Here is a 21,478-nt window from a genome sequence, read left to right as displayed (position 1 = left end):
TTTGTTCTACAGCTTCCCCAGAGCCACAAACTAAGAGCTCCCTCTGTAAATTCCATTTAATCTTCCAACAAGCTCCATGAAGTACTGTATCTTATCTCCAATTCTGCAAGGGAGGAATGAAGCTACTTACAAAGCTCAGCATCTGTTCCAAAGGTAAAGCTCAAATTCAAATCCCAATCAGCCTGCCTTTAGGAGACATGCCAAAAAGAGGGTTGTTGTTTTTTCCCCCCAAACCCACAGGAATTTTTTTTGTCTAATAGTGGTAAACATCTACTTTGTAGATTTGGACCAGCATATCTGGATTAAGATCAACACTTTTGATTTAGTTTTAATATACCGAAATAATAGAACAGAAAACATGAGCCAGCACCACAAATGAGTCAGCACTGTTTAGTGATATTGTTAAAGATTTTACGAAGCATTGCACTGGGCTACACTGCTTCCCAAGGGAGTGTATACAGATGTGTGTGCACAGATGTGTGTGTACATGTGCGTGGCAGGTTGAAGGAGAGAGTGGGAAATAGAAGCAGGAGGATACAGGAAGATAAGGAGAAGAAAACCCATCCTTGGTACTGTACTAACTATTGGGAGATAAAAATAAAATGTACAACATGAATAAAAATGTACAAGAAAAGCATTCATAGCATGTGCTTGGCTTGAAAACATCCTGTTCAGAGCTAAGACAATGCAATGGAGCCCAGCAGGGAGGAAGTGTGGGACCCTCCCGGTTGGCTATGCTTAGTATTTCTCTTCATCCCTCTGCATACTCTCTGGGGCCCTGGAGGCGGGGTCAACAACTGCCAGTCACAAAACCAAAGAGCGGTTTTGACATCTATGTGGCATGCCAGATACAGGAAGAAGGTATGCTTTATGCTTTTTAGTGTATTTATGACTTCATTTTTAAAGGTGGGATTGAACTTCAGGAAAGTTATTAAGCAACAGAAACCAGATGCATCATTACTATAACCTTTATCTTGTGTTTGTTTTATTTTGCTGACCTTTGAAAAGAATACATGTTGTAGATTTCCTGAAGAATTGTTTCCAAACAGACTTTCTCCTCCCCTTCCCCCCAACCCTCCCAGTCCTGGGCTTGAGCTCAGGGCCTGAGCACTGTCCTTGGATTTTCTCAAGGCTAGAACTCTACCACTTGAGCCTCAGCACAACTTTCGGCTTTTTTTCTATGTATGTGGTACTGAGGAATTGAACCCGGGCCTTTGTGCATGCTAGGCAAGCACTCTACCACTAACACATTCCCAACCCCCCAATTTTTTTTTCTTTTTTTTTCTTAATAGAAGGTGCTGTCTCATGTTTCTGTTCTATTATTTCTGTATATTAAAACTAAATCAAAAGTGTTGATCTTAATCCAGAAATGTTGGTCCAAATCTACAAAGCAGATGTTTACCACCATCTAATAGACAAAAATAGAAGAATTCAATCCTGAATTCTCCTTTGAGGTAGATTTTTCAGGGAGAATGATGTGACAGGCTCGCTGCAAGCCACCCCATACTTTTCTATATATATCAATAAGCTCAAAATGGCCATGTAACATTATTACCCAAGTACTTTAAAAAAATCCCCAGCCTCAACCTAATCAGAATCTCTAAGGGTTTAGACACTGGCATCTTTTTTATTATCCTGGAGTAATATTGATAGGTATTTACTACCCTGTGGGATGTGGCCTTCTACATCCCAGATATAATTATCTCCAAATGATTCAGAAGGAAAGAGGGAAGTAAATGGTAAAAAAAAAAAACCTTTGAAAATCAATGCTTAGGAAATTAAAATTCTAAAATGCCTTGTCATGAAATCAATTTCCCTAAGTAAATAATTTTTCAGACTATAGTTTAGCATAGTTACAATTTTATCCACATTTTATGCCCTCTGGGAAACACTACCATAGCTACTTTACCAAAACTATTAAGAATATCAGTGATCCCTGTTCCTTAAAGCAATACGATCTAGCCTCCCCCGATAACATGCACTACTAACTTACAACCAGGAGCAGAGACAGGAACTGATGCAGGTCTCCAACCTGGGTGCTCAAAATGGAGAATAGTGCTGACAGGGCAGATTGCTAAGCGGTCATTCCAGAGAATAGTCTCAACACCTCCCATGAACAGCAGTTCTTCATTTAAAGAGTCTTTTTTCTAACAAAGAATCTTTTTTTTTTAAGGTATTCATTACCATTAAGTAGTTACACAAAGAAGTTACAGTTTCATCAGTGAGGTAATGGACACAATGTATCTCTCTATCTTCATTTTACCCATCCCTAGCCTCAAAGAATAGGTCTTAAACACATATGTTACACAGCCTGTTCATGAAAACTAGTGCTTTGTGAGATAGTCCCTATCCCACCGCCAAGATCTCAAATGGCAGTTCTCTCTACCTTAATTTAAGAATCCCACTTCCAGCATGAACAGTACTAGAAAAGCAGTTAGACCTAAGATTGCTCAAATGCCAGAACTTCTACAGTGACTATCCGTACACCTCAGGATACATACATACCCCCATCTTGGAATTTTAACATCTACCTTACAATGACTCTGTCTTGATTTTATTTTCATGTGTTTTAATCCACCAAGACAAACGTCCCTATGAAGCTAGTACCTATGTTAACGTTGCTTCTAGTATTAATACAAGCTTATACTTGGCACCCAAGAAATACTGGCCAGTACAATCCAGTGGATATTTTAGACTTACTCTTTATCTAAATAGTCCAACAAGAGAAATGCTAGTCACATGCAGCTACCGAACACTTCAAATGTAGTCCACATGAATGAGGAAACCATTGGCACCAGAGATGACAAGGCAAATATGAAGGCCAGCTCTAATCTCCCAAATCAGTTACCTGTTAGATTACTGGTGGGTACAAATATCTATACTGGACACGCAGCTGCAGTTTCTGAAAGTGGCAAGGTTATGCATGTGACATCAGAACTATAACATCTTGAGAAAAACTTGGTTTTCAAAGATCTCCTCACACTCCGCTAGCTTGCTCACTTTTGGGAGACGTGATGGGAGAACTTCAAGGTCCAGAGTTTCAAGTACTTGAACATAACTAGTATGCTTTGAGGGCAGCCTCTGACCACACTGTGCAATTAGGATACTGACAGAAGCTAATGAGAGGGAAGTACCTCGTGGGATTAGGTAAGTTCCAGGCACATAAGGAGAACTATTTTTTCACAAAACATAAGGCAGGTCTTGCTATAGTACCAATTGGATAGATGAGGAAACTGAGATACTTATGATTAAATGACTTGCCCAATATCACATAGTTGCTGAGTTATGGATGATCTTGGGTTTGATCGGGCAACTTAGACCCTTATGTAGGAGCCATGAGAGACTACTCACCAAGTAAAGTACTACAAGCTCCAGTAGCTGCACCTGATGAATAGGATGCCACCTCACTTCCTGCCTTTTAAACCCCAACTTCCTGCCCCTTCCATGCATTCCTGAGGTAGAAGTTGGCATAACGTATTGCATACCCTAGTAAGCCTGCTTGTAGTCTGCACCAGGAAAACAGTATCTCCCCACTCTCACACTCCAAAATAAAAGTACCTTACTTCTCTTCCCCTTTCCCTCCCTCCTCCCTTGAAGAGGTACCAGGAACAAAGCAAAGGGAATTTCCTGTTGCATCACTTGGGTGTATTTTCTAGTTGCTTCATTTTAGTTTCTGCTTCATGAAGCAGGGTCAGCCGGCTTGATGCACAGGCCACCTAATTCTTGAAAGGTCTGTTGAAAGCAGAGGAGGAAGTATGCCCTGCCCAACCTGTTACTGATTAAACTGGAGAACTATTTCAGAAACATAAATGAGTCCCACAGAAAGCTAATGTTCCACTACCCAACTGTATCTTCCATTTTAGTATGAAGGCCTCTTTAGAGTCTCAAATTCCCATGCCCAAAATTCTATTCCAATCTCTGTCAGACTCCCTATTAATCCAATGCCAATGCACCTTTCTATAAGGCCCTCAAGATCATTTGGAACATGATGGGACAGACACATAGGCTACTTATCAGCAGTAGCCAGCCTGATTATATTGGTAATTCTGAATTGCCTGTGGATGGCATCATAAATATCCAATGTTCTTGGCAGAGAAAGGCTCCCCACCCCCCTGCAAGGGGAGACCAAAACCATGAGAGCCATCACATGCTCATTCTAAGTCCCAAGTTTTCTAAGACAGCTGTGACAGCAAAATGCCCTAATTTAACTAAATAAATAAATAAAACCATAGGGTAATAGAAAACATTCTCCTCAAAAGAAGCACAAGTATCTTTCTACCTGGTCCTCTTCTCTCCTTTGCTTATGTGAATGGTCTGATCCAAATTCACACCACACAGAGCAGATATCCACTGTATGGATACAATGATGTCCCCCCTTGGCCTCCATGGCACCCAAGAGCTGTGGGTGTGCCCTTCTGTAGGGAAAGAGTCTCTATAGATATGATCAAGCTAAAATCAGGCCATTTTAATTATTTCTCTCTATACTTCTAGGTTCTTTGGCTGGCCATGAATTAAAGGTGACATAAAATGGATTGACACTGGATTCCTTAATATATGCAAAGAGTCCCACAGAATGTGAGAGTGGACTGACTTCAGATGACTGAAGTTAATACAGTATCCTGGGCTACAAGAAGGCATGGAACTTTCAAGTTCTGGGGGGTATAAATTATGGGTGGGTGCCGGAGGAATGCCAGGGTGAGTAAAAGCTGTCCTGTTAGGTGGGTGAAGTCTTTCAGGTAATAAAAGTTTCCTAGGACAACTCTCTTCATAATACAAATTCGTCTCAATAATATATTTCCTTGAGAGATAATTCTTTTGTAGCAAAATCTCAGTGTTTGAGAGCTAGCTAGTTTCTCAGAACACTAATCTCAAAATATACCAAAAACTGTATATGGGAGTGGTATAATGAGTCTTTAGACATACTGAGATGGGGGGGCTTGACTCCCAATAGGTCCTAATTCCAATCTAACTGGTATTCTTCCAACAAGAACACTTGGTCACTGTCACACACGGATCCTTGAAGACAGAGCCACAGAATGGAATGATCTACAAGCCAAAGAATGCTATGGCTAGCCAGCAACCCCCAGGAGTTAGGAGGGGCAAGCAGACCTCCCTCAGATGTCTCAGAAAGGGTCAACTTGGCTGACAACTTTATCTAGACTCCTGGATCTTTGATGACAAACTGCATTACTGTTGCCTTACGCTGCCCCACTGATGCCCCACTTATAGCCATTTATTTTTGCAGCCACAGGAAACAAATACAGGAGACACTGTGGGGGACTTGTGTGAAGACACATCCACTGGGAGGGGAGGCAGCAGCAGCCTCACGTGTGGAGGGTGGAAGTCCACCTAGGGCAATGAAGAGATGCAGGACAGAGACAGCAGCCCAAAGAGAGGTGGAAGGAGTGGAGGACAGCAGCCATGTACAGGGCTAGGAGCAGAAGCACTGGGACAGCAATGGGAACCTGACAATAGATATCCACAGGCAACTGAGTAAAGCATAGACAATGGTTAAAGGACAATAGGATCAGCCTCCTTACTCTTGGGGAAGGGAGGGAGAGAGGGAGGAAAAACTCAGAGAAGAATCTAGAGTGTAGATTCTATTCATCTGAAAACATAAAAATCATGTAACTATGCATATGAAATATATTAGATATATATATATATTTATATAGAGAACAGACTTATTTCTTAGCTGTTTCCATGGAGAAGACCTGGGAGCACCAGTATGGGACAGAGAGCATATATAATGGCAAAATCTAAGTTTCTTAATACCATTTTCCACAGAGAAGAACTAGATGTTCCTAGAGAAATGGCTGGTTACAAGTCTGGAACAGGGAAAGTAAAAATTACACCTCAACTTGAATGTCCATTTAGTAATCTGGGGTCAGAAAGCAAGGAGCACCTCAAAAAACAGACCATACCAAAAAGTTCAACTTGAACTTGAAGGAGCTCACAGTAGCCAAATCTGAAGAATTTAAGCATCAAAATCAATAATGCTAAGAATATAGAAATCTACACGTATGTAAAAAGGGGTACAAGAATGTGTTTCCCTAAAGTAAAGATGCCAATTAATAATAAATAGGAAAGAATGATGGAATCAGAAAATCAGTAAGAAGTGGCTATCAAAGTGGGAGTTAATCAAATAACAGCCATGAAATGCTGATGAAAACTGGAATATTTACTTACGTCATCATAAATTACCTCTAGAAAACATTTTTTTGACAATGGGACAAAGTAACTTTATGATGGAGAAACTTGATAGATAGGGTATTAACCAAATGATCAACATCAATAAAAGGACACAGATCTTATGTCACCTGTAAGAATGCAGAACAAGACATCATGCCTGTGATATTCCTGTTTAAAAACATTAAAAAAAAAAAAAGGATGGCAGGCCTCTCATGAGGAAATGTCTAACAAGCCCAAACAGACAGACATTCTATAAGATCATGACATTGTCAAAAAGTTCAAATTCATGCAAACCAAAAGAAAGGGACACTTGAATTCAACACCTGGCTTTACAGCAGACGCCTGTCTCAAGGGACATTTTGGAGACATCTGGCAAATCTTGAATGAGTCTGTGGATTCATGCTAACCATGACACAGTTGTTAATTTCCTAGTTTTGATGGTCACATTGTGATCATGTTGGAGTGTCCTTGATTGTAGGAAAAACAGTATTCAGGAAAGACAGGACGTCATTGTTGGCAAGCTACTCTCCACAGACTCCAAAAAAACCCAACAACCTTTGTACTACTCTTGCAACTTTACTGTAAGTCTGAAATTGCTTCAAAAGAAAAACTTGGCTAGAAAGACAATAGCAAGGGGCTGGGAGTTTGGCCTAGTGGTAGAGTGCTTGCCTAGCATGCACGAAGACCGGGGTTCAATTCCTCGGTACCACATACATAGAAAAAAGCCAGAAGTGGTGCTGAGGCTCAAGTGGTAGAGCTCTAGCCTTGAGAAAGTCCAACGACAGTGCTCAGGCTCTGAGCTCAAGCCCAAGACTGGCAAAAAAAAAAAAAAGACAATAGCAATGTATATAACTAATTTACAGTGGTAGTAGGGAATGAAAGTATTTCTGCAAATACAACAAACTCTAGAAAATTCTTTCTGTGGTGTTTAAAAGTAAACTGCTGCCCATTTATTCCTAATCTAGGCACCAGGACTCTAGTAAGCACATATAACAACCATTTTATCCACCTACCCATAAGAGCCAGCTCACCAAACGACAATAATCCTAACAAGGAGGCTCTGATCTTCATTTCCTGGGATATGGGGAATGATGGTTCATAACTGATTTAAACTGTTAAGTTGTAGAGCAACCTAAAAATAAGAGCAAACAGCTCGATTGTATCCTGTAAAGACACAGCTCTCAAGTTGAGGCATCAAAGACTTATCACCAGGCAAACTTCTATCCTAATATTTAAGTGAGGTTATTTAAAATTTAAAACACAGGGTTTGTTTCTCAGTAGCATTACCTCACCTCATGGATCGGCAACAAAGCAAACACCTCAGAGCACACGCCATCCCTAAGCTGCCGCCGGCTCAAAGATTTGAGATATTTGCCCTTAGATGTCACAAACCTGAGTTCTCGGCGGGACTTTTTCCAAAAAGCTCCAAGTTTTCACTAGGCTCCTTTTACAGCAAGCAGCCAGCACGGTTTCAATCCCAAAGCCTTTCTACCACTTGGCTCAAAAGAGGCTCATCATGAGCCTGGTGTGTGGTGTGTGCCAATCTTCCCAGCCACCATGAATAAGGGGTTTTGCTTTTTGTTTGGCATTTGCAACTTTTCCCTATTTGCAGAAGACAAGAGCCGGTGTAAAGCATCCCTTCTACTTGCCCCAGCCTGACTGGAAATTGCATTCACTGCTGTGACCTCAGACTACCCAGCAGAGTACATGTAACCATTGTCCAAGAGAACAGCTGAGACTCTGTGAGAATGAAAGTGAAGCCAGTGGGTCAGAACAATTGCTTCCTTCTACAAAGGCTGTACCAAGTAGCCACTGCGCCTGCACACTGCGGCCTCCACCCCCATTCCAGCCCTTGCCCTGCAGCCAGAGCATTCTGCAAGGCACAAATAAGATTTTGTCATTCCACTGCTGAAGGTCCACTGATGTCATATGTACAGGCTTCCCCTCATTTCCTGTGCTGTAACGACTCCTCAGACATCTACAGGGGCAGAGGGATTTCTGCTCAGAGCCTGCTCTGTCATCCAGAGGCCTCAAGAGTCTCTCCATTGACTGGCTAATTTACTCACTGTTCAGATTTAGCTTCAAAATCCATCCTTCCCAACCATGCCACAAGCCACCTAAGTCTATCCAGGCCAAATGCAAATTTTATCTTCCACTAGACAAGAATTCCAGTTCTGTTTCCAGTGCCTAGAGGAGGGAAAAAGCCTAAATATGTCCAAATATGCATGTGTATACACACACATACACACACAGAGAAAGAAAGAAAGAAAGAAAGAAAGAAAGAAAGAAAGAAAGAAAGAAAGAAAGAAAGAAAGAGAGGTCTTCCTCTATACTCCTAGTTTACCTCAGACCTATAATCCTCCTGCCTTAGCCACCTGACTGATGGAATTACAGGTATGCACTACTTTACCTAGCCATAAAAATTTTACATAAATAAACAAGACCCCCTTATCCTGTTTCACTTTTCAATTTTTTATTATTTCCATTACCTAAGGTAAAGCATGGTCTGCAAATGCTAAATGGAAAGTTCCAGAAACAAAAAGTTTAAACAGTATATGGTTACAATTGTTCTATTTTATTACTTTCAATATCTGTGTCTAATTTATATTAAACTTTATGATAGATGCACAGGAAAAATCAGCATGTACAGGGCTCAGTACTATATGCCATTGCAGGAATCCATTGGTAACCCTGGAGGAATATGTGAAGATTATTGTGTAGACAGGTAGACAGATAGACAGACAGACAGATAGATGGAGACATATATGTACGCATGTGTTATATAGAGATATACATCTATATCACATAGTATATATCATGTGTATGCATACATACGTGTGTATATGTATATCAGCAACAAAAAGATAAGGGAACTTGCAGCCTAGTGAGAGAAGGCCTCTTCGCAGGCAATGAGCAAGAGGATGAATTGTCATGAATATATATAGACATATATATATATATATATATACACACACATACATATACACATGTTCTATAGGGGTAGTATATGTACGTATGTTGTATGTGTGTACATATGTATATGTAACCTACAGATTCTGTAGGGGTATTTACTCACGGAAGGCAATGAGAAATACATATTGAAATTATTCCTTACAATTGTAAATATTGTCATCTTATTTTAAGTTTTCCAAGTAGAATCTGAAATCTTGTTTGAAAAATTCCTGTTTTATATATAAGAATCCAATACGGAGGGCAGGGAGTGTGGCCGGTGGCAGTGATGGCCTTGCATGCCCAAAGGCCTCGGTTTAATTCCTAGCTACCACATAAATAGCAAAAGCTAGAAGTGGTGCTGTGGCTCCACTGGCAGTATGCTGACCTTAAGCACAATGTGTCCAAGGACAGTGTAGAGTCCCTGAGTTCAAGCCCCACGATTGGCAAGAGAGAGAGAGAGAGGGGGGGGGGGAGAATCTAATATGACTATGCCCATTATCAAGAACTATTAATGGTCAATAAGCATGTAAATTTGTTGACTGAAGTTTGGACACTTCTGAGGGTGGCCAAGGACTTATTTATGGTTGCCCTGGAAACAGACATTAAAGAGGCACTAGTCTCTAGAGGATCCAGAGTTCAAGGCCAGTCAACACTACATGGAAAGATCCTGCCTTAAAAAAAATAAATAAGTAGAGGGCTGGGAGTTTGGCCTAGTGGTAGAGTGCTTGTCTAGCATGCACGAAGACCTGGGTTCAATTCTTCAATACCACATACATAGAAAAAGCCAAAGTGGTGCTGTGGCTCAAACAGTACGGCAGTATTCAGGCCCTGAGTTCAAGCCCCAGAACTGACAGATAGATAGATAGATAGATAGATAGATAGATAGATAGATAGATAGATAGATAGATAGATAGATAGTAAGTAATAGGGCTATCCCTGGAAACTCCAGGAATGTGAAGTCCTCTCATTGTAGAAGCTACGGGCAATGAAACAAGCTTGCTGTCAACTTTTATTCAAAATCTTGGGCCACAGATGTTTCTGAATTCAAAAGTGTTTAGAGTTTAAGAAGACAATATGGTGCATATACCAAATGGAACAGGAACATTCCCAGCAATATCTAGGGCAGAACCTATTAATCTAACACAGTAGCATTCTGCAGCAGAATATGTACATTCACAGTGATGGGAATGAGTAAAAGCCATAAATAGCTCATGTCAATTCAGGACAGACCACACTGACAAATGAGTCAGGATAATAACTTTCAGCTTTCAGAGCTGTTTAGACTGTCAATAAGGGTTCTGGACCTGCAACTGATTTCAAGCTATTTCTAGTCTTAGAATATACTATTGTTGCTAGGTGCTAGTGGTTCACGCCTGTAATTCTATCTACTCAGGAGGCTGAGATCTGAGGATGGAGGCTCGAAGTCAGACTGGGTAGGAAAGTCTCTGAGACTCTTATCGCCAATTTAACCACCAGAAAACAGGAAGTGGCACTGTGGCTCAGTTGGTAGAGCAAAAGACTTGAGCTGAAGAGCTCAGGGCCAGCACCCGGCCCCACAGATCAAGTTCCATGACTGACCAAAAAAAAAAAAAAAACCCTCTATATAAACATATATACATACATGTGATCTCATATACTTGATTCCAAAAATTAAATTTACTGTGAAGAATATCATTGAGTATCAAATTAAATTGAGTTCACTATTTGTTTATATATGCAAAATAAATGCAGTCCATGTTGTTTATTGAGATTGGAGCTAGAACTACTGTTTCATTAATATAAGCCCATTCTTCTGTGGAAGCCACGATATAAAATAAGAAGACTAGATACATATAGTGGCTAAAGTACACTGGACCCCCCCCCAAAAAAAACTGGTTTTGCTTTTTTCTATGGAGTTTTTGTTGTTGTTGCTATTGTTGTTGCGTTAGACAGGATCTTTCATGTTGCCCAGGCCAGCCTTGAACTCATGATCTTCCTATACCTCTGTATCCAAGTACTGAGTTTGGAGGTGGACACCAGCACACTTGGCTCCTTTATAATTTTGAAAGGACAAATACATCACCACAATGTGACTAGAAAAATTTTCGGTTCAGTGATACTTGGGTAGAAATTCAGTTCAGAGATCTCTGGGTACTTTCTTCCTCCTGGTAGTCTATATATATAAAGAATGTAAAAACAAAACATTCCAGGAAATGGACATGTGGTTCTTATGTTGGTGGTGTTTGTATTTCTTTCTTTTCTTTGGGAGGAGGGGTAGGAGAGGAAGGAGGGTGTACAAAAAAGAAAAGAGGAAGAATGAAAAAAATGTAATCATGCCATTCAGTAGATAGTATGTGGAAAATGAACTCTGCAACTGTGGGCAGGGCCAGGAGGAAGAAACTGGGAGAAAGTGAAGGGAGAAGTGACACTGCCAAAAAAATAGAATTGTACTCATTACCTGACTTATAAAACAGTAACTCCTCTGTACAACACCTTAATATTAACAATGAAATTGTATATATATATATTTTTTTTTTTGCCAGTCCTGGGCTTGAGCAGAGGGTCTGAGCACTGTCCTTGGGTTTTCTCAAGGCTAGAGCTCTACCACTTGAGCCACAGTATCACTTGCAGCTTTTTCTATGTATGTGGTAGGTGAGGAATTGAACCCAAGTCTTTGTGTATGCTAGGCAAGCATTCTACCACTAGGCCAAACTCACGTCCTCTGAAATTATATGTTTTAAAGAAAGAAAAAAATACCACTAGTATAGAAGCAAGAGACCCTCCCCCCTAGAGACCTTTCTACTTTAAAGACCAAAGTACTTAAACCAGCTTTTACATGTTCATGTTTTGGTCCTGAATTGTTTACAAACATACACACACAAAAGTAAAAACTTGCCTCAAAACATAGCATTCTCAGGCAATAAAGGGGAGCAGGGTTTATAGGATAGTGCTCATTTGGCACTGGATTCAGCATTTTCTCACAGAGCCTCACAATCACCCTCTAAGCTAGGAACCAAGACCATCCTCATTTTGAAAGGATGCTATGGCTCAGGCCTACTCTCAAACTGATTCTTCATCTGGGTATTATCACTAGAGACTAGGTTTCAATCTTCAAGCAACAATTAACAATGAAGCTCCTGTGCTCAGGTGGAACAAGAAGATAAGCTAGAGACTTTTCCTAAAAGAGGAAGTCTTTTGACCCTTCTTAACCCCACAGCTGTGCTGATAAAAACAAACATCTTTTGCAGTCCATCCTAACACAGGCAGAAAGAAAGATAAAGTTCAGTTTAAAGCCTGAAACCTTTAACTTCCGTAAAGCCTTCCCACAGGATAGTGAGTTTGAGGTCAGTCTGGGATGGAAAGACCCTCTCTCAAAGAACAAAAAGCAAAACAAAATAGCTAGAAAAATGATTTACATTTCAGACACATTATGGGTTAGAATATAAACAAGTGCAAAATTTCCAGACACTATCTTGGCTATGGGTACCAACCTTTTTAAGCAAACACATTAGAAATGAGACATGTGCATTCTAGGAATGTTTCCCAAGAAATTAAATCATATTGAAACATTTTCATTGGGTTTTTCTTTTGGGTTTTTGTCTGTTCTTTTTGAGCAGGGTGCCTCAAATCCAGAGCCTATATCTATCAGCTTCCTGAAAACCACGTTTTCTTTCAGAAAAATTACAATAATTATTAAATCTGTTGCAAATATGTATTCTTTTCAAAAATTTTCAAAAAACAGTAAGAAAGCTATAAGATGTTACATAGATATACATTTCTAAATTATGGAAATCTATGAGCATTATTTAAATCACTTTTTAAAGAAATATTTTCTAAAACAAGTGAGGCATTTGGGACGACAAAGGGAAGACTTTTGAAAATGCTCTAGAAATTAAAATCAAGCTAAGGCGACTAGGTGCATTGGAACCCTGTTCCCAGCATACAGATGATCCCAACTTTTTCAGTTCGGCAAAGAAAGAATCACATAGCTATCCAAGTAGATGGACTCAAAGTTTATCTGGACCTCAAGACATTCCTTTTCATATAAAAAATGAAAAAGTGAACCCGCATGCCCTGTGATTGCTGCTTCACAGTACAGGAGAAGTAAAGCAACCTCAGGCACAGCTTCTCCTTTGCAGGAGTTAATTAGGAATTGGATTATGACTTCTGCTCTTTACTAAAAGGTTAGTGTCTTGGCTCCATCCATCTAATGTCAGCAGTACCCAAGCCCAGAAAAGACTTCCTTGTTCTCACATATTCCAGGAAAGTATCAGCAAGATGCTCCTCAACTTATAACAGGGCTACGTCCCAATCCACCAATGGGAAGCTGACCTCACCAACCAACAAAGCATGCAGATACAGGCAGTTCCCTCTGTGGTCCTGGGGCTGACTGGGAGCTGAGACTAACTGCCTGTCAGCATCATTACACACCAATAGCCCCATGTTCACCTGCCACATACACAGCACTAGCCCAAGAAAAAGATCATCAACTCCACTGGCATCAAGTCCAGGCATGGGGGGACGATCCCAGCTGAGCAGGAAAAGAAGAGGTAGGAGATCTTTGTCCAAGGCTGGTCTCAGGCAAAAAACACAAAATCTCATCTAAAAAACAACTAAAGAAAAAAAAAAGCAGGAGTTATAGCTTACATGGTAGAGCATCTACCTAAGAAGGATGAGATCCTGAGTTTCAAATCTCAGTATCACCAAGAAAACAACAACAAAGTCAGGCCTACACACAGCCAACCATGTGGAGCATCGGAATCATAAGGGAGACACTGCCAGGCTCTGTGGGAAGAACAAGATCATTAGCCTGATGGAGGCAAATGGGGTGGGGGGACCACAAATTTACAATGAATGTGAGGAGGGCTTTGGTACATTACTTCGATTGTGTCAGTTATTTGATTGCCTGTCCTATTTTTAACATCATTTGTTAAAATATATAGTTCTTCCAACTTTAAGAAGCTAGTTAAATCTTTGAAACTGCATAAGTGGAACTCTTACTAGAGACTTAGTATATTTACGCAACATCTTATTCACTTGCAAAATCCTCATTTCTAACTTGTAATTGAAAATAAGTGTTGGCTTTCTTCTGAATATTTTTTCTTTCCCTCAACTTTTTCCTTGCTTATTCTTTTACCAGTCTCAATCTCCCTGAATGCCAGAAATGCGAAATTACAATGTGTTTAAGTATTAAAGTAAAATACAAGCACCAGTTTAGGGGGACTACATACACTTAGCAAGAAAGCTGTATAAATTACATATAAAAGTCATAACTACTTAGAGTTTTGGAAATAATAAATGTAGAAGCTTTTGCAATAAATAAATTACTCCTCCATATGGTAAAAAAAAAAAAAAGGTCAGGTCTAGTGTGAGGAGAATCATTAGATGGGATTCAAAGAGGAAGGTATCATGGAAAATGGAGAAGACTGACCTTGTCTGAGTTTCTTATATTTCGCTTGGTTTTTATTTAATACACAGTGTGTAGTTCTCTACTAGGCTCCCAGAAAGGAGAGAGGAGTGAGAAGAGTTGGTGATGCCCTGAGTTACTTGTTAGAAAAGATAGATACTCGGAACTCTAAGGGCCAGCCTACTGAAATCTAAGAAAATCATCTGCAAAAAGAAACAAAACCATTTGCTGCATCTGATTTTAAGCCTGTAACTTGCATACCTCCTTGAAAATCAAAGTCATTTCCCAAAAGACAGTTGCCTAAGGGAAACTCCCCATTTTCTCCCCCAAGTCTGAGATGAAAATCAGATGTCTTCCCTGTCTATACCTAAGACCACCTCCTTCTTGCTGTCAGTTTTCCTTTGAGAATTTCCTTTGAGTTCTACTTCTGCCAGTTAAACTTTTCATAAAGGTTATCCATTGATGATTGTAATTATTATTGTGTAATTATTATTCTAGTGAGATTCAGTTCTTCATGGAAATATCAAGTTAATGTTCAACATACAAACGATAAACTTATACACTACAATGTTCACTAGTTTGATGACTCCTGGGATAAACCTTCCAGATAACAAATGAATCCAAACTGGAAAAGAGCCAAAACTGCTACCCACACAAAGCACAGGGATATCTCTGAAGCAAGAATGCACTGTAAACTACAGTTGCCTTCAAGTATTTTCAGGACTGCCTGACAACAATTTCCAAATGGTTCTAGGAGTTAGATATGACATCTATTACACTGGCCCCACTTCCTCTTCTTTGCCAATACTTTTTCAAACCACAGTGGTTTCATTCTTTCTCCTTATTGAAACATTATATGGTAGAAAGAATTCAGTTTTGGTGTTGAACACATCCAGACTTGACCTTTATCATTTATAGCTTGTAATTTCTCTAAATAGTCTCCTCTTCCACAATTAAGAATATTAATAGAGCCAGGCATGGTGGCTCACACCTGTAATCCTAGCTACTCAGGAGGCTGAAATCTGAGGATCGGGGTTCAAAGCCAGCTCTGGCACAAAAGTTTGTGGGGCTCTTATCTCCAATTAACCACTAGAAAGTGGGAAGGGGTGCTGTGGCTCTAGGGATAGGGCAGTAACCTTGAACTGAAGAGCTCAGGGACAACACTCAGGCCTAGAGTTCAAGTCCCATGACAGACAAAGAAAAAAAGAATATTAATAGAACTTGGAAGATCTACTATTATAAGAAATGAAATGAAAGAAATGTGTCATTTCCATTAGGAAGCTAAGTATGAAATGAGAGCCTATTGGTCTCCCAACAATTTTTCCAAAGAAACTTTAAATGGTGGGGTCAGTGCTTGTTGTAATAGCAGAGGACAGGGCCAGACTACTCTACAAGGAGGAAGAGGGCTTCCAGAGTCCATAGTCTAGGCAGAATTATTTTCCTCCCCTGCGAAGTGCTCGTCAACAGAATCTTCCCAAATATCTCATCCCTTTGCTCAAAATTCTTTTAACGGTCCACAATGCTCAACTGAATAATATCTGGATTCCTGACCACCACCGTTAATCTTCATCTCATCTTTCTAACCCGGTTCTCCCACTGATTCTTTCAAACTTTTCTTCCAACCAAAGTCCCCAATTTCCTGTATTTCAAAACAGCCTTATCTCTATATAAAGTTCTCATGAGCAAGAGTCCCATCTGATGCATCTTTGAACTTCCCAAGTCATCAAGCATAGCACCTGTATGTAATAATAACATACAGCATTTTTATACTGATACGGAAGTAGATGACTCTCTCGGGGAGAAATGACATGCAGGGAGCCGTAGATGATTCTAATGTAATGATAGATAAACTTAAAATGAGCAAGTGAGAAGGGCAACATTATGACTGCAAAAGCAGGCAAAACTAAGAGGATCATTTTCCTATTTCCATGATGCTTTCCAAGGAAAGTGAGCTGTGTTAACAAACTCTTGAATCACAACTCTTCACTCAAAAAATGTTTCATTCAAAAAGAAGTTGCTGAACCAACCCAGATGTCCCTCAGTTGATGAGTGGATCAACAAGATGTGGTATTTATACACAATGGAATTCTATGCTGCTGTCAGAAAGAACGACATTGCCCCATTTGTAAGGAAATGGAAAGACTAGAAAAAATCATATTAAGTGAAGTAAGCCAGACTCAAAGGAACATAGGCTCAAAGCTTTCCCTCATTTGTCATAATCAGTAGAAACCTTGGGCTCTCCTAGCAGAGATTTACAATAGAACAAAACCTTGATACATAAGGCCATATAGTATGACACTAAATGAAAGGACCTCCAGGATATAGAAACAAAAGCCACATTATATTATATAATGAGTGACTGCTGTCCTTAATGTACTATGTTACCTCTCATCTCTTTTGCTGTCCCTTGGTTATCTCATATTGTTATAATATTTCACCTTGTTATCTGACATATTTCATATATGCTTAATTGGTTATTTGAAATTGGACAGGGAAGGGGGAAATCAAGATGAGCGGGGGAGGGCAGGGAAATGGGTTTGTGAAGTAATGTACCTTCTATCTGGTGAATATAAGGTAACCCTTCTGTTAATTACAGTAAAAAAATATATGGAAAAAAAAGTTGCTAAGCCAAATACATGAAGAACACTATGCACCAAGCATTATAAAGAGCTCCATGGAGACACGAAGAAGATGAAGGCATGAAATTTGTCCCCAAAGAGTGCGAAAACATCAACACAAAAACAAGTCGTGAAGGTGATACAGGAAATTCAAAATGAAGATGACCAAGCTTGTGTCCATGTCTCCCTGGTGTCACGCATGTACCTGGAAACAAGCATGAATGTTTCCACACAGCTGGTCCAAATGAAATTTTTGCATCAGTCTCATCTCCATCACTTCAAAACAATGTGACCCTGCATTCTAGACAGGTAGAAGCTGTGTTGGAGAGTTTTACTATATAGACAAAAAAAAAAGTTATCTGAGAGGTTTCAAAGAAGAGAAAAACAACTGAATTGGTCCTGGAAGCTAAGGTCCTTGAATAGAAAGGAAGGGAAAAAAAACATTCTGAGTAACAAGCAGAGAAGCAAGGATAAGAGGGGGAAAATATATTGATGAATATGAGCAATTATTAACAGAGAAAATGAAGGGATGTGTTGGAGAAACAGCTGGAAAGCTTGACTGAGGCTAACTAACAAAAAGTTAACAAAGGAGCTTGGAGCTGGGAGCTCATATTTGTAATCCTAGCTACTTAGAAGGCTGAGATCTAAGGATCACAGTTCAAACCCAGCCCAGGCAGGAAAAGCCATGAGACTTATCCTCAACTGATCACCAGGATACTGGAAATGGTGCTGTGGCTCAAAGTGCTAGAGCATTAGTCTTGACCAAAAGAGCTCAGGGACAGGGCCCAAGCCTTTAGTTCAAGCCCCATGACAGAGGGGGAAAAAGGAATTAACAGTCCATTGTCCAGGCATGTTAACAAGGATCCCTGTTGACTGACAAGGAAGACACAGGCCACCCAAGGGCTCAGAAAACATGGCTGATGTGCTTCCCACCTCCTGTCTGGTCCTTGTTCCTTTCTCAAAAACAGCTCATGATCCCTATTATGTCTACTGTGCTGAGAAAAAGTCTCTGTCTGGACAGGAAAAGAGGGGAGAACTAAGTCAATTGTTCCAACTGAATTCCACCAACAAGTATTATAGTATTGTGTACAGATGAGTCACCTTGCTCTGCCCTGTGAGAAACATTTCACTGCACTCCAAACTCCACATCTGGTTTAAAAATGGCAGTTATTTATAATAGAGTGCAAAATAAATCTCCACAGTGTCAAAGTACTTTGGGTAAGAGCTCCAAACCTTATTTGTACAGTGTAGTACACATATATAACGAATGATCTCTGGGCTGCCAGAACCTCCACACTCCATGAAGGCCTGTCCCCCCAGTCACACTGGGCAAACAGACAGGAAGAGGCCTCAATATGGCGTACACAACACAAGGGGTCTCCACTGGTCTGCTAAGGTCCCATCTAGTTTATACCAGAACCTAAATCAGCCAAGTTCTTCTAAAGTTTTCCATGGGCTAGGCCTCTGAAGAGAAGTTCAGGAAGAGCCACTTTCACTGTGGGAGCAGGGCTGAACAGTTCTCCCAATAGGCCCAGGCCTGCAAACTTTGGCGCTATACCACAGCCTCATTTGTGGCACTTTACAGTTCTCTTGTTCTGACCCTTATTACAGATATGTGTTCTCTGACTTGAATATTCTAAACCTATACAGAATCACTTCTATCTCTTCTTACACCAAATCAAAACAAAGTAAGGAGAATCCAAGGACTGGTCCATGGTCGAGAGCTTTCCTAGCCTGCACAGGCGCATGAGACTATGAGTTAAATCAGCACCACAAGAAAGCAAAAAATTAATATGTAAGTAAATACAAATACCAAAAAAATTATTTTGCATCAGTGTTATCACTTCTTAGAAACAGGTGAAAGTCTGGCTCTGACTATATTTTTGCATCTCAGAAGTACAAGGGTTGACTGACTGGCAGCTTCTAAAGCCCTCCTTTCCAGCTTCATCAAAACACACACACACACACACACACACACACACACACACACACACACACACACACACACACACACACACACACACACACACACACACAGAACATACATAACATGAACTGTCCCAGAGTCAAGTATTCCACGGAGGCATGGTTAAAGATGACAAAGGAGCTTATTGCCAGCCAGTGACTGACCTGTCCTGGACTCTCAAGGAAGTCTCAGAACAAAGGGCATCCTGGTTCTCTCATAGGGCAGGGTTTATAAAGGCAAAACACATACACAGATGGTGAGGCAATTTTGCAAGCAAGCAAGCTGACTCACAGAAGCAAAATTACCTTATCTAAGCAAGTCCATGAGGTCACTTGCTAGAGCCATTAGGATAGGGGATGCACTTCTGCAGTTGTTGCTGGACACATGAGTGGGGGGGGGTCAACAATAGTGACCAGACCTGGGCAGATAGCATTCTACTGGAAGTACTTGGAGTTTCAGGACCAGGGTTGGGGCTCACACAGACTACATCATATAATTTGGGGAATGGGCTAAGATGGAGGGTCTAAGAGGGTTGTGGTTTTCTTTATCTAAAACTGGGTACACACACACACACACACGCCTTAAGTACATGAAAAAGAAAGGAAGTACTCCAAAGACAAGCTTATCTGAAGCAGAAACTAGTCCTTTTTGCCATGCCCCTTTTATCCATGGACCACAAACCCAGGCCCCTATACTTTCTCACACATATTGCAGATACACTGCTGTATGACACACTCAGCTATTAAAATATATCACTTTCTGAAATGAACAGAATATTCCAAAATCCAATATGTCTCAAATATGCCAAATTTTCTTTACAAGTCTTCCTCATTGGAAAGCTTATATAGGAATGCAGGTCTGAAATCAGGTACCTGTGGCTACCTGGGGCTGGGCCTGGCATTCTCAGCTGATGCTTAGGCCCTTCTCAAGAGCTCCCCAGGCACTAGAAACACAACATATTTTCTACTTTTCTTTCTTTCCATATTTTTATTGTAATTAATAGAAGGGTTACATTATATTCACCAGATAGGTGAACTACTTCACATCTACTTTTCTTTTTTCTTTCTTTTTTTTTTCTCTCATTATTCTGCCAAGCAAATTATGTCTCACTGTCTTATTTACTACCACCTGGATTTTTCTAAAAGTCCAGAGTGAGGCATTCCCATTTCTTAGCTCCTTCCTAGCCTTTTGCTTGCTGTGGTACTACTAGAAGCCTATATTTTATTTTCTGGGATTTCTTTTTTCATTTAAACTGCAGGTGATTTGTTTGCCTGCTTGTCTCATTAACTAAACTACAGACTCTGAGACTATGGGTCAGAAAAGTTCAGTTTTACATCTTCGTAGCAGAGTGTTTCACACAGCTGCTCAAAACTGTTAAAAGAAATTAATGAAGGACTTGCCTCTTCCCTCCGGTCCCACTCAATCCTTCAATTAATAATTCATCTGAGAGTTTCTGCTTATTTATTTGCAGAAAATTTTTCAAGTTAATGCCATTGCTATCATATTTGTTTTCACAGTGAGGAATTTCTTTTAAACCTTTGTCCCAAGCCTAAAGGGAATAAAAATTTTCCAAGTCTCCTTACTTTCTAGAAGTCTCATGACAAACACAGACATTGCATATCTTCTTCCCAATTATTTACAACTCACTTAGTTATAACCCATATGTTAAGTCTGCCATTCTGTCTTAGCCAATAAAAACCAACGTTTCAGGACTGAGCGAAATGAAAAAATCTGTAAACCATAAAAGGAACCCAGCAAGAGATCTGCTTCCATATGGTTGATAATTTCTCTCAATTACTTCATCAACTATATTCATTCTGCTGATAGTTCACTTGAAATACACAAATGTTATTTTATCTATTTTACTTAATAAGAGATGTTATCTAAAATGGAAAAGTTTTCCCATCCACTCTACTACAAGTACTGAATCATTGAATGAGTTATGTTAAAAGTTCTTTTTTTTTTTTTTTTTTTTTGCCAGTCCCGGGCTTGAGCTCAGGGCCTGAGCACTGTCCTTGGACTTTCTCAAGGCTAGTGCTCTACCACTTGCGCCTCAACACCACTTCCGGCTTTTTTTTTTTTTTTATGTATGTGGTACCAAGGAATCAAACCCGGATCTTCGTGCATGCTAGGCAAGCACTTTAACCACTAGGCCAAACTCCCGGCCCTTGTTAAAAGTTCTTAAGCCCTTGTTATTCTGAAGTCTCTCTGACTCACCTTTACCCAGAGTTCCTATAGAAGTTGAGTACCAGGGGCCAAAGGTCTTTCTCAACCATTCCAGACAGTGTCTACAATGAACCATTTCCACATTTAAGCTTGGCTGTTTTTCCTCCTTCTAGAAATTGCAGAATTAAAAAAAAAAGT

At 40.1% G+C, this 21,478-nt stretch overlaps 1 protein-coding gene across 5 annotated transcripts in view; it reads right to left on the bottom strand.

Annotated features, from left to right (window-relative positions):
* The window catches only part of Irf2 (interferon regulatory factor 2), a 116,069-nt gene that overhangs the window by 35,952 nt on the left and 58,639 nt on the right, over nt 1–21,478 (bottom strand). The window contains exon 2 of one of the 5 annotated variants that reach the window (XM_090354138.1): nt 21,332–21,449. The exons of the other annotated variants lie outside the window; for them this stretch is intronic. The gene's annotated coding sequence lies outside the window, so the exon portion shown is untranslated. The remainder of the gene's footprint in view (nt 1–21,331; nt 21,450–21,478) is intronic. 5 annotated transcript variants of the gene reach the window in all.

The sequence above is a fragment of the Megascapheus bottae genome, chromosome 20 (genome assembly GCF_031878675.1).
Source record: "Megascapheus bottae isolate mThoBot1 chromosome 20, mThoBot2.hap1, whole genome shotgun sequence".
NCBI classification, from domain to species: Eukaryota; Metazoa; Chordata; class Mammalia; order Rodentia; family Geomyidae; genus Megascapheus; species Megascapheus bottae.
This window is presented reverse-complemented; position numbering and strand designations above follow the sequence as displayed.